The sequence below is a fragment of the Lycium barbarum genome, chromosome 6 (genome assembly GCF_019175385.1).
Source record: "Lycium barbarum isolate Lr01 chromosome 6, ASM1917538v2, whole genome shotgun sequence".
NCBI classification, from domain to species: Eukaryota; Viridiplantae; Streptophyta; class Magnoliopsida; order Solanales; family Solanaceae; genus Lycium; species Lycium barbarum.
Window position 1 is genome coordinate 119,549,886 of NC_083342.1, and position 12,029 is coordinate 119,561,914.

Genomic DNA, 12,029 nt, shown 5'->3' on the forward strand with positions numbered 1-12,029 from the left:
AAACAATGTGAGATACTTAATGGAATAAACACAATATAAATGTAGACAAATAGCCTCGGCCGAATCAAGTATTGAAAGAGAGATTGTTTATATGAACTATTTTATTACAAGTGTTCTTGGAAAAATGGAAGAGCCAACCCCCTCAAAGGAGGGGGATATGCCCTATTTATAGTAACACACCCATGGTTCTCCTACAATATGGGTTAATAAAATAATGACAACAAGGACTGTTCTGCACGGATTTGGTGGGATTGGACTGACGGTGCCGCCTGACACACGCAAGGTAGGTAGTTGACTATTGCAGGACGCTACTGGCGCGTAGCCCGCACACACCGATCACACGGACCAACGGCTACTCGGACTAACGGCCACGAATGCTCGGGTTATCGGGCTTGGAAGTTCTAAGGATGTCGAAGGCAGACCTGTCGGTGCTCATGCCTAGCTCCGGTTTAAGCATTACCCCGGTCTAGGGTGAACGATATCGCCACCCCATTCCCATTCCTTGCTCCGGCTTCGTTCCCCCGGTTTGTCTCGTATCCGGTATTTACCGTATACACTGAGAAATCCTTAATCGTGGAAAAAAAAATCCATTATTAATCCATAATTTCACATTGTGAGAGTAGTTCTTCCGATAAAAATTATGAGATCTTGATTTGTACAGAAGTTGAATTTCCAGAGAGTGGTTGTATGGATTTATCTTTCATTACAACTTCCCACAGATCATAAGGTTCAAGATAAGACTTCATTGTAACTTCCAAAATTTGATAGTTTTCACCAGTAAAAGTTTGTGGGGGCATAGAAAGAGAGATTATTGCTTGTAATGGTCTGAAATAAGATTAAAAATAATATGGGTTAAAAATTGATTTAAAATTGCCTTGAAAATTAGTATGGGTTAAAAGTGGTTGATAGCTTCTTTTTTAATAAAATTAAATTGCAGATCCATTGAGATCAAATAAACTAAACAGAAAATTAAAGAACGAATAAATTATAACTCTTTATATTGATTTTTGAATTGTTTCTTATGTTGAAAAATAAAAGACTATATCACTATTTGTAGAGAAATAAAGAGAATAAAATAAAAGAAAATATATTATTTTCCTTATAAATACTAAATTAAAAGAAAATTAAGTATTCTATAATTAATGTAGTAACTAGACTTGCAAGGAAAAATAAATATATCTAGACTAATTATATAGTAAGTATTCTGCTATTAATGTAAATCATAAAATATAATAAAGTAATTCTAACAGCCATCCTACTATTAGTTACGCGACAATTTTAAATTTTGAAGTTAATTTTTCTCCAGTACTTGAGGGCTAGAAAGTTTCAAGATTTTATGGCAAAAGATAGAACTCACTTGGAAAAAGCTTCCCACTTTGAATTGGAAGATTAAAATCACACTTTTTATTTATTTGAAACACTGATATCATTAATTGAATAACATCATAAGAACCAAAGTTGAAATTATGTAATAACTCAAAAACTATAATTACCATTTTTCTTTAAAACTAGTATACGTACCCGCGCGATGCGCGGTCAGTTGATTAACGTAATCATGAGTATACAGGTTTATTGAACAATTTCAAGATTCGGCTTGTTGAAAAATAATATTGTAAAACTTACATGATAGAATGTTAAGATATTTCGTACCTCGACGGATTATACTATTATAGTAGTTAACAATTGTGAAAAACATCAATTGTCCTCTTTTCAACCAAGTTTTGGAGAATTCTGTACAAATAAATGAAAAGTCTTCAAATTATATTTCACTTGAATATATATATATATATATATATATATATATATACGAAAAAGGGTCAAAATTACCCCTGAACTTTGGAAAATAATTTATCCATACCCTTCGTTATACTTTAGGATCAATTATACCCTTACTGTTATACTATGGGGTCAATGATACCCTTATGTCTAACAGCTGCCACGTGACATCATCCTAGCCCTTCAAAATTATTTTCCCCTCAAATAACTTTTTACCTACTAAAATAACCCAACCTGGCCCGAATTTTTTTTTCCAGCCAACGGGTAATGGGTTGGGTCCGTATCACTTTGGCTGGAAAAAAAAAATTCGGGTCGGGTCGGGTTGGGTTATTTTAGTGGGTAAAAAATTATTTGAGGGGAAAATAATTTTGAAGGGCTGGGATGATGCCACGTGGCAGCTGTTAGACATAAGGGTATAATTGACCTCATAGTATAACGGTAAGGGTATAATTGGCCCTAAAGTATAACGAAGGGTATGTATGAACTATTTTCCAAAGTTCAGGGGTAATTTTGGCCCTTTTCCGATATATATATATATATATATATATATATATATATATTTATTTATTTTTAAATTTTATTTTTATAGAGTTGTACTTACCCTTTCTCTTCCTCCATCATGGCCTTAATGAAGGAGTAGAGCGCAACTCCAGAAATTGCAATGCAGGTTCTAACATAAGATTTAATGTTAAGTTTTGTTGCGTTCACATAGTGTCATTTGGATTTCCTCATCATGATACCAGTAACATAGTGTATTCTACTGATATTGAAAATAATAATTAACGAAAAGTGGAAGGACAATATACGAATGAGAAAACAAACTTTATACTAAAACAATGTCAACTATAATATGTGTATTGCGGAAAGATCCCAGAAGGCAGACTTTCCTCACAACTTACAATTTACTCCAAATAATTCACAAGACTCTTTAGAAACTTTAGGGAAAGAATGGAATTTTGACAAACAAAGGTAGTAGAAAACAAATAACGACGCCTCAGTTCCAAGAAAGTTTGGATCGGATAAATAAATCCTCACCAACTTTATAAAACATAAGAACCTATAATGACACTGACATGAAACTATCTCACCTACTACTAATATTCTGGATTAAATATTGATAAAGATACTCTTTTAAGAGTTGAAGTTTTAAATAAGATAGTACTTAATAACATTGTAATTTTTTCGAAGAGATCTATGATGTCATCAAACTGTAAAGATAACAGGCCGTCGTTTACATATACACAAATAATTACTTCACTATATAAGAAATTTTTACCTCTGGCCCTTTGACATTTTTTCATTTTTCCTTCTCTAACAGACATAGCCTGTAACAATTCACTTGATCAGTCACCTTAAGTGTCAGCATTCTTGCCATTCTCAGTGATTGTGCATTAGCAATGTAAAAAAGCCTGTGACTACCGGAGAAACATAGGAAGAAGCTATCCATCTACAACAAAATGTTCTAACTAAATCAGCCTGGGCAATATGTCAGGGTAATAATCATGTTAAATTTTTTTCACATCATCTCAAAATCAATTATACTTATATATCTATATTTTTATGTTTATACTCTTAATTCAGTGTCTCTAAGAATAAAGTAATATAATAAATAAGTAAATTAATTACTAACTTTCATGCATTTTATGATACGAAAATTTAAAATTAAGTGCGAATTTTAAGCTAATAAGGTTTGTGTTTATTCATTTAATGAGAGAACCTTGGTATAGTTTTTTTCAGTTTTTTTTTTATCAGATATTCATTGTCCATCAATGCAATCACCAAGTTCTTTGGCCGATCTATGAATATTCCTCTAACCTTGGTTCACATTAAATAATTCAATCTATTAGACAAATGCGGAAATACCCATCAAAGCAATAATAAGGGAATTTAAACATAATAAATCAGAATAGAAAACTATAAAAAGGCATTTACCATTTTTCAGATTCGTTTTTAGAATTATTTTCCTGGGAATCTCTTTCCCTTTGTCCTTCATTCTCTTTTGACTTTGAAGAGATGAGTTATAGCATCTCTTCAATTTCTTTTGAAAGTGATGGAACCAAAAGAAGAAACGAACGTTTATATTTTAAAAGGGTTGAAATGAAATAATCCATAATTGAATTTTATACTTGCTGTAAATGAGAATAAGCAATTTGATATAATCTGTTATTTAAAAGAACAAATGAAGTAATTAGATATAATGGAATAATAAATGCACTTAATCTACGTGAATGGTGTATCTTTTCAAAACACTGTGTATATTAGAAAAAAGATGGGATATTTATGATATCCTTATCTTATAATCTCTATATATTTGAGTTGAGGAAAATATTTGAAACAGATGAGATCAATTCAAATTTAAATATAGTAAAACGGAGACCAAAAGGTTGGGTTTTAGACTTTAGTTATAGTAAATACATATTTTTTATTTTTTAATCTTTGCTCAAAACTTTTTCATTATCTCTGTTTACTTTTGATTTATCTTTTACGATTCGTGTTACGTGGTCTTAGCCACATGATGCTTATCTTTTAGTTTTAGTAAGCATCAATCACATTAGTAAGATTTACGGACAAAGATGGTACCTTCAGAAGCATTGTGACATAATGCATAAAAGGCAATCACGTCTTGCAATGTTGAAGACAATATTGTTACCAAAACTTTCAAGTTGTGCCATAAACTACATGTTAGGTGTGGAATTGGCCAAACAAGTCAATTCTTTTGTTCACATAGTCGTGATGTAAGCGCTTACCTCATAATAGTCGTGATGTAAGCGCTTACCTCATCATAGGAAATTCATTCCTATAAATAGGTAGCTTATGGTTCATTTGTAAGATATCATTAAGATCATTTGCTATACACATCCCAAGAGAGAAAAAATCTAAGAGAAATACTCTTAGTGAAAGGCCTAAGTAAGAGAAGGTCTTTGAGAGAATTTTCTGTGGTAAAATTCTTGAGTGTAATTGGGGTTGGGGTTGTGAGGTTGAGTGTTGTAAACACTTGTAATATTTCTTCTTTAATAAGATCTGCAGCAGCAACGTGGACGTAGCTCTCACATTGAGGGTGAACCACTATAAATCTGTGTGTGTTATTTATTCTTCGCTTACATCACGGCGTAAGTAGGTTCTGTCTAAGGAGGTTGGTATTTAAGTGGTCCAGCTGTGACTCTCCAATCTTTCCTGCGAACCTGCTTACAAAGGTCGGATTTGGGATTTAAATCCTAACAACTGGTATCAGAGCAACAGGTTGTGTTGTGATTTAGAAACGATGGGAGGCGAAGATGGTACGACGCACGGCATCGGTAAATTCGATGGTACAGATTTTGCGTTCTGGAGAATGCAAATTGAAGATTATTTATATGGCAGAAAGCTTCATGAACCTATGAGTCCGAAACCAGAGGAGATGAAGCAAGCAGATTGGGATCTCCTCGACAGACAAGTTCTGGGAGTCATTCGACTGACGCTGTCGAAGAACGTTGCTCACAACGTGGCAAAGGAGAAGACCACCGCAGATATGATGAAGGTATTGTCTGACATGTATGAGAAACCTTTGGCAAATAATAAGGTATTTCTCATGAAGAAACTATTTCATCTAAAGATGATGGAAAATGCTCATGTTGCTGCACACATAAATGAATTCAATACCATTGTAAATCAATTGTCATCGGTAAAAATTGACTTCGATGATGAAGTGCAAGCTCTAATTTTGTTGGCATCCCTACCAAATAGCTGGGAGCCAATGAGAGCAGCGGTTAGTAATTCTGTCGGCAGTGACAAACTAAAGTTCAACGATGTTAGGGATCGTATCCTTGCTGAGGAGGTGCGCAGGACAGATTCGGGAGAGGCATCGACGAGTTCTGCTTTTAATGTTGAAAACAAAAGCAGAAATTATGACAGAAACTACAACCGAAATAGGGGCAGATCGAAGTCAAGGAATGGCAGGGGTCAATCCAGACCAGGACGAACACATGAGTGTTGGAACTGTGGAAAACCAGGTCACTTCAAGAAGAACTGCAGGGCGCCAAAGAAGGAGGACAACAAGGGGGCTGGAATCAACGCTGCTACGGAAGACATTGGCGATGCGTTGTTGCTATCGGTTGACAGCCCGATAGACTCTTGGGTGCTTGACTCAGGAGCGTCCTTTCATACCACCCCACATCATGATATAATGACAAACTACGTGGCTGGGAATCTCGGCAAAGTTTATTTAGCCGATGGAGAGCCGCTAGACGTTGTTGGCACGGGAGACATTAATTTGAAGATGTCAAATGGATCCTCGTGGAAGATTACAAAAGTTAGACATGTTCCAAAGTTGATGCGAAACCTGATTTCAGTAGGTCAGCTTGATGATGAGGGATATGATCTCAACTTTGGTAATGGGTCTTGGAAGGTGGCGAAAGGTGATATGGTAGTTGGCCGAGGAAAGAAGATTGGCACTCTCTACATGACGGATAGCTGTCGTGATACTGTTGTTGTGGTTGACAACACAAAGAAGACAGATTTGTGGCATTGTCGGCTGGGGCATATCAGCCAGAAGGGGATGAAGCTGTTGGTGACAAATGGTTTAATTCCGGAGCTGAAGACGGTGGACCTTCATACGTGTGAGAGCTGCATTCTCGGAAAACAAAAGCGAGTAAGCTTCTCAAGTGCAGGCAGAGAGTTGAAGGTCGAAAAGCTGGAATTGGTGCACACAGATGTGTGGGGACCTACCACTGTACCCTCCCTTGGAGGATCACACTACTACGTGACCTTCATTGATGATTCAACCAGGAAGGTATGGGTTTATTTTATGAAAAATAAATCCGATGTGTTTAGTGTATTCAAAAGATGGAAATCCATGGTCGAGAATGAAACAAACCTCAAGTTGAAGTGTTTGAGGTCCGACAACGGCGGAGAATACACTGATGGTGATTTCAAACGGTACTGTGCCGATAATGGGATCAAGATGATGAAGACTATTCCTGGAACGCCGCAACAGAATGGAGTAGCTGAAAGAATGAACCGAACGTTGAACGAGCATGCTCGGAGTATGAGAATACACTCTGGACTGCCCAAGACATTCTGGGCAGATGCAGTCAATACCGCGACCTTCTCAATTAACCGAGGACCGTCAGTTCCCTTGGATTTCAGAATTCCAGAAGAAGTCTGGAGTGGCAAGAAGGTAAATCTTTCATTTCTGAAAGTGTTCGGTTGCTTATCATATGTTCATAATGATGATACGGCTAGAAGCAAGCTTGATCCAAAATCAAAGAAGTGTTAATTTATTGGCTATGGTGACACCGAGCTTGGGTACCGATTTTGGGATGAACAAAATCGGAAGATCATCCGAAGCAGGAATGTTGTCTTTAACGAAGAGGTACTGTACAAAGACAAGCTGCAAAAGAATTCAGAATGTCAGGACAAGGAATCGGAAATAGTCGATTTGAGGGACTTTCCGGCACCTGAGCCGCAGCCAGGTACAACCGAGGCAGAGGAACAAACAATTCGAGAAGGTGCTGATGAAAGTGCTGATTCTGAAACAAATGAACAGACGCCAATCACAGAGCTGCGTAGATCATCCAGGATCAGGAAGCCGCTTCACATGTACTCTCCATCCCTCAACTACATTCTACTCACTGATAGAGGGGAGCCGGAATGTTATGAAGAAGCAATGCAAGTCGATGAATCGACTAAGTGGGAGCTGGCAATGAAGGATGAAATGGATTCACTATCGGCAAATCATACATGGGAATTATCCGAGTTGCCAAAGGATAAAAAGGCATTGCAAAACAAATGGGTTTATCGGATAAAGGAAGAACCCAATGGAAGCAAGCGTTATAAAGCAAGGCTGGTTGCAAAGGGATTTCAACAGAAAGAAGGCATTGACTATACGGAGATCTTCTCTCCCGTAGTCAAGATGGTGACTATCAGAACTGTTCTTGGGCTGGTAGCAAAGGAAAATCTACATCTGCAACAGATGGACGTGAAAACTGCATTTCTTCACGGTGATCTAGACGAGGAAATCTACATGCGACAGCCAGAGGGATTCAAAATCAAAGGAAAGGAGAATCTGGTGTGCAAACTTCAAAAGAGTCTGTATGGACTAAAACAGGCTCCAACACAGTGGTATTTAAAGTTTGACAGCTTTATGAAGAAAGCTGATTTTTCAAGGTGCGAGGCAGATCACTGCTGTTACTTCAAAAAATTTGAAGACTCGTACATGATACTGCTACTCTATGTCGACGACATGCTAATCGTAGGAGCAAACCTACAGGAGATTGATCGGTTGAAAAAAGGGTTATCGGAAGAGTTTGCAATGAAGGATTTGGGAGCTGCAAAGCAAATCCTTGGGATGAGAATCGACCGAAGCAAGGAGGGCATCAAACTCTCACAAGAAGAATATGTGAGGAAAGTTATCAAAAGGTTTAACATGCATGATGCCAAGCCAGTCAGCACTCCCTTGGCTGGATACTTTCGGTTGTCAAAGGATCAGTCGCCGACAACCGAGGATGAGAAGAAGCAGATGGACAAGATACCTTATGCATCTGCAATCGGTAGTCTTATGTATGCGATGATATGTACAAGGCCAGACATTGTACATGCAGTGGGAGTTGTCAGCCGATTTATGAGCAATCCGGGAAAGCAACACTGGGAAGCTGTGAAGTGGATATTCAGATATCTGAAAGGCAGCTCGAGTTCAGCTCTGTATTTCCGAAAATCAAAAACAGGATTGCAAGGGTATGTTGATGATGACAACGGTGGTGATATTGATAGCAGAAAGAGCACATCCGGGTATGTTTACACCTTCGGAGGTACTGCAATCTCTTGGGTTTCCAAGTTGCAAAAGATAGTAGCTCTCTCTAGTTGTGAGGCTGAGTACGTTGCTGTGACGGAGGCCACAAAGGAAATGATGTGGCTACAATCTTTTCTGCGGGAATTGGATCAGGACCACGAGGGAAGTGTGCTATATTGTGATAGCCAAAGCGCCATTCATTTGGCAAAGAACCCGGTTTACCATGCTCGAACGAAGCACATACAACTCCGGTACCATTTCATTAGATCAGCTTTGGAAGATGGAGCGCTGGTGCTTGAGAAGATCGCAGGGAGTCAGAATCCAGCAGACATGCTGACAAAGGCAGTGACGATAGACAAATTGAAGCTATGCTCAACTTCAGTTGGCCTGCACGAAGTATGAAAGTAGGAAAGAGCTGCTGCATCGATCAAAGTGTGAAGACAAATTAAAATTAGTCTTCAAGTGGGAGATTTGTTAGGTGTGGAATTGGCCAAACAAGTCAATTCTTTTGTTCACATAGTCGTGATGTAAGCGCTTACCTCATAATAGTCGTGATGTAAGCGCTTACCTCATCATAGGAAATTCATTCCTATAAATAGGTAGCTTATGGTTCATTTGTAAGATATCATTAAGATCATTTGCTATACACATCCCAAGAGAGAAAAAATCTAAGAGAAATACTCTTAGTGAAAGGCCTAAGTAAGAGAAGGTCTTTGAGAGAATTTTCTGTGGTAAAATTCTTGAGTGTAATTGGGATTGGGGTTGTGAGGTTGAGTGTTGTAAACACTTGTAATATTTCTTCTTTAATAAGATCTGCTGCAGCAACGTGGACGTAGCTCTCACATTGAGGGTGAACCACTATAAATCTGTGTGTGCTATTTATTCTTCGCTTACATCACGGCGTAAGTAGGTTCTGTCTAAGGAGGTTGGTATTTAAGTGGTCCAGCTGTGACCCTCCAATCTTTCCTGCGAACCTGCTTACAAAGGTCGGATTTGGGATTTAAATCCTAACACTACATACGTAACATTATGAATTTCAAAACAACAATTTTAACAAATTCTCGATATCATCATTCTACAAATTATTATTATTGTTGGATATTGGGCCCGGGTCGCTCCATGTGGACTGACCCAACCCGGTTAGTAGAGATAAAGAATAAAAGAAGTTATTATATGAGAAATTATTTTTTAAATCAGATAACCCCACTTAAGAGAAACTGTATTACGTGAATAATATGGAACGGTTTCTTCTCCATAACCTCTGTCTCTCTTCTACAAAAGAGCAGAACAACACATATGTGTAGATATGCAAAAATTTCTTCTTCTTTCAATCTGCCTAAAAATACACATATAGAAAAGGAATTTACTTCGTGGAATACTAACTTCGTTTCCTGGAGAATCGAGGTTGGACTTGTGGCAATTCTTTGGTGGTAATTACAACGATTTTCGCTGCACCAAAAAGATACGCAATCCGTTGTTATTGCCCCGTTATGATTTTCTACAATTATTATTATTAATAATAATAATAATAAGAAGACGAAAATCTAAAGAGAGCGAAATTGCAGGGGAATAGGAAGATTGGCATACCACCTGCTATTAGTTCGATATCGTCATCGACTTCTGCTATCAATTCAGTTGGGTCTTTTAAGCACTGGAAAAATCTTCATTGTGATGACATTTGGTGAGACGCTCAAGGAAAGACAACGCTATTTTTTTTTATTTTGCAAAGTTAGACAGAGAAAAAGAATATTACAAAGGAAGAAAATGACCATCTAAATAGAAACATTTACCCGCAAAATCTCAGCAAAAGAAGCTTCAATTCGGTCGTTATTCCAAAGCTTCAGCATGAGCACAGTCAAGTGAAATACTTTTGGTTTAATAAAGATGGACTTCTCAATTCCCAAATCTGTTAGAGTAGGAAAACATTGATCAATTTTGCCAGAGATTAAGACATAAGGAATGATGCAACGAGCCCCAGTTGAAAGACAGGGATATATTAGCCTGTTTGGCCAAGCTTTTAAAATCAGCTTAGTTTAAAAAGTATTTTTTTAAAAGTGCTTTTCAAAAAAACACTTTTAGCGGAAAGCAGTTTGTATTTGGCCAATTAATTAAAAAAATACTTTTGAGCAGTTATTAGTGTTTGGCCAAACTTTTAAAAAGTGCTTCTATTTGTATTTTTCTCAAATGTACTTTTTAAAAAAATGCTTTTGGGTAAAAGCTATCTTTTTTAGCTTCCGAAAAACTGCTTCTGCTACTCTTCAAAAACACTTATTTTCTCCCAAAAACTTGGTCAAACACCTCACTTTTTTTACATTTTTTTCTCCTTTTTTGTGTTTTCCTTTTTCTTTTTTATTAACTTTATCACTTGGTAACTGAGAAAAAGCCCAAAATTATACACTATCTTTAGTCTTAGTCTCAAAATAATACATATTCTTTTACATGGTGCATTAATAGTCCTAATTCTTTCTAAGAGTGGAGCACTTTTAGTCATAACCCTAACCAGGGTTAACTTTTTAACAACACTAATCAAACGTACTTCTCTTTCCCTCTGGCTGTTTACTTGCGAAGAGAATACTCCAACCTGCTGGAGCCAAAACACAAAACAATAGACAATTTTTAGCTTAACAGCCAAATTTCTGTACCAACTTCAACAAAGACAGCAACATAGATCCAGCAACAGCTTAACAAAACTGTAGCAAAAATCTAACACCAGCTTACAAGACCAGCAAAAATTGTTGCAAACTTGAGCACCAGCAATGACAGCAGCAAAATTTCAGCACCAGCAATACACCAGAATAACACCATAAACTCATTAAAAATATCATAAGAGCACCAAAATATAAGTGCACTAGCAAGTGAACATAAAAAATAGCACTCAAAACAGTAACAAAATAGCCAAATAACAACACTAAGATGCAGCTTTTTAAATCACAATCTATAGAGATCAACTTCCATCTATTACTGGACCTTCCACACCTATGCCAAAAAGTTAGGGAATCATTTTCGTAGCCACAAATCTCTGCCATCTTCTTGAACTCAGCAAGAGTTAATTCTGCCGCATTTACATAATCAAAGTAATTCATGTTTCCACCAACATACTTTTGTGGTGAACGCTTCATAAATCCCCCATGACATGCTTTTACAGTAACAAACAAAGCCTCGGTTATCGAATCTGAAATTATAAATTAGTTAACTTCATTCGATCTCAAAAGAATTTACAATATAAGAAAACTACATAGAATAAACTGATTCGAAAAAGTATAAAGACTGGACAAGGAGATGACCCACAAATCAACAAATTCTGGAAAGTTCATTCAATAAGAATAAGCAAATACAAATAGTTATGTGCTATGTTTTATTATTAACTTTCAATCATCAATATAAAAAGTAAAAGAAATAAAATAATGGAAAGATTCTTGCAGCAAAAATCAACAAATACAAGAAGGTTTAACAAAATCAAAATGAGAAACGTAATGAAAGAGGAAAG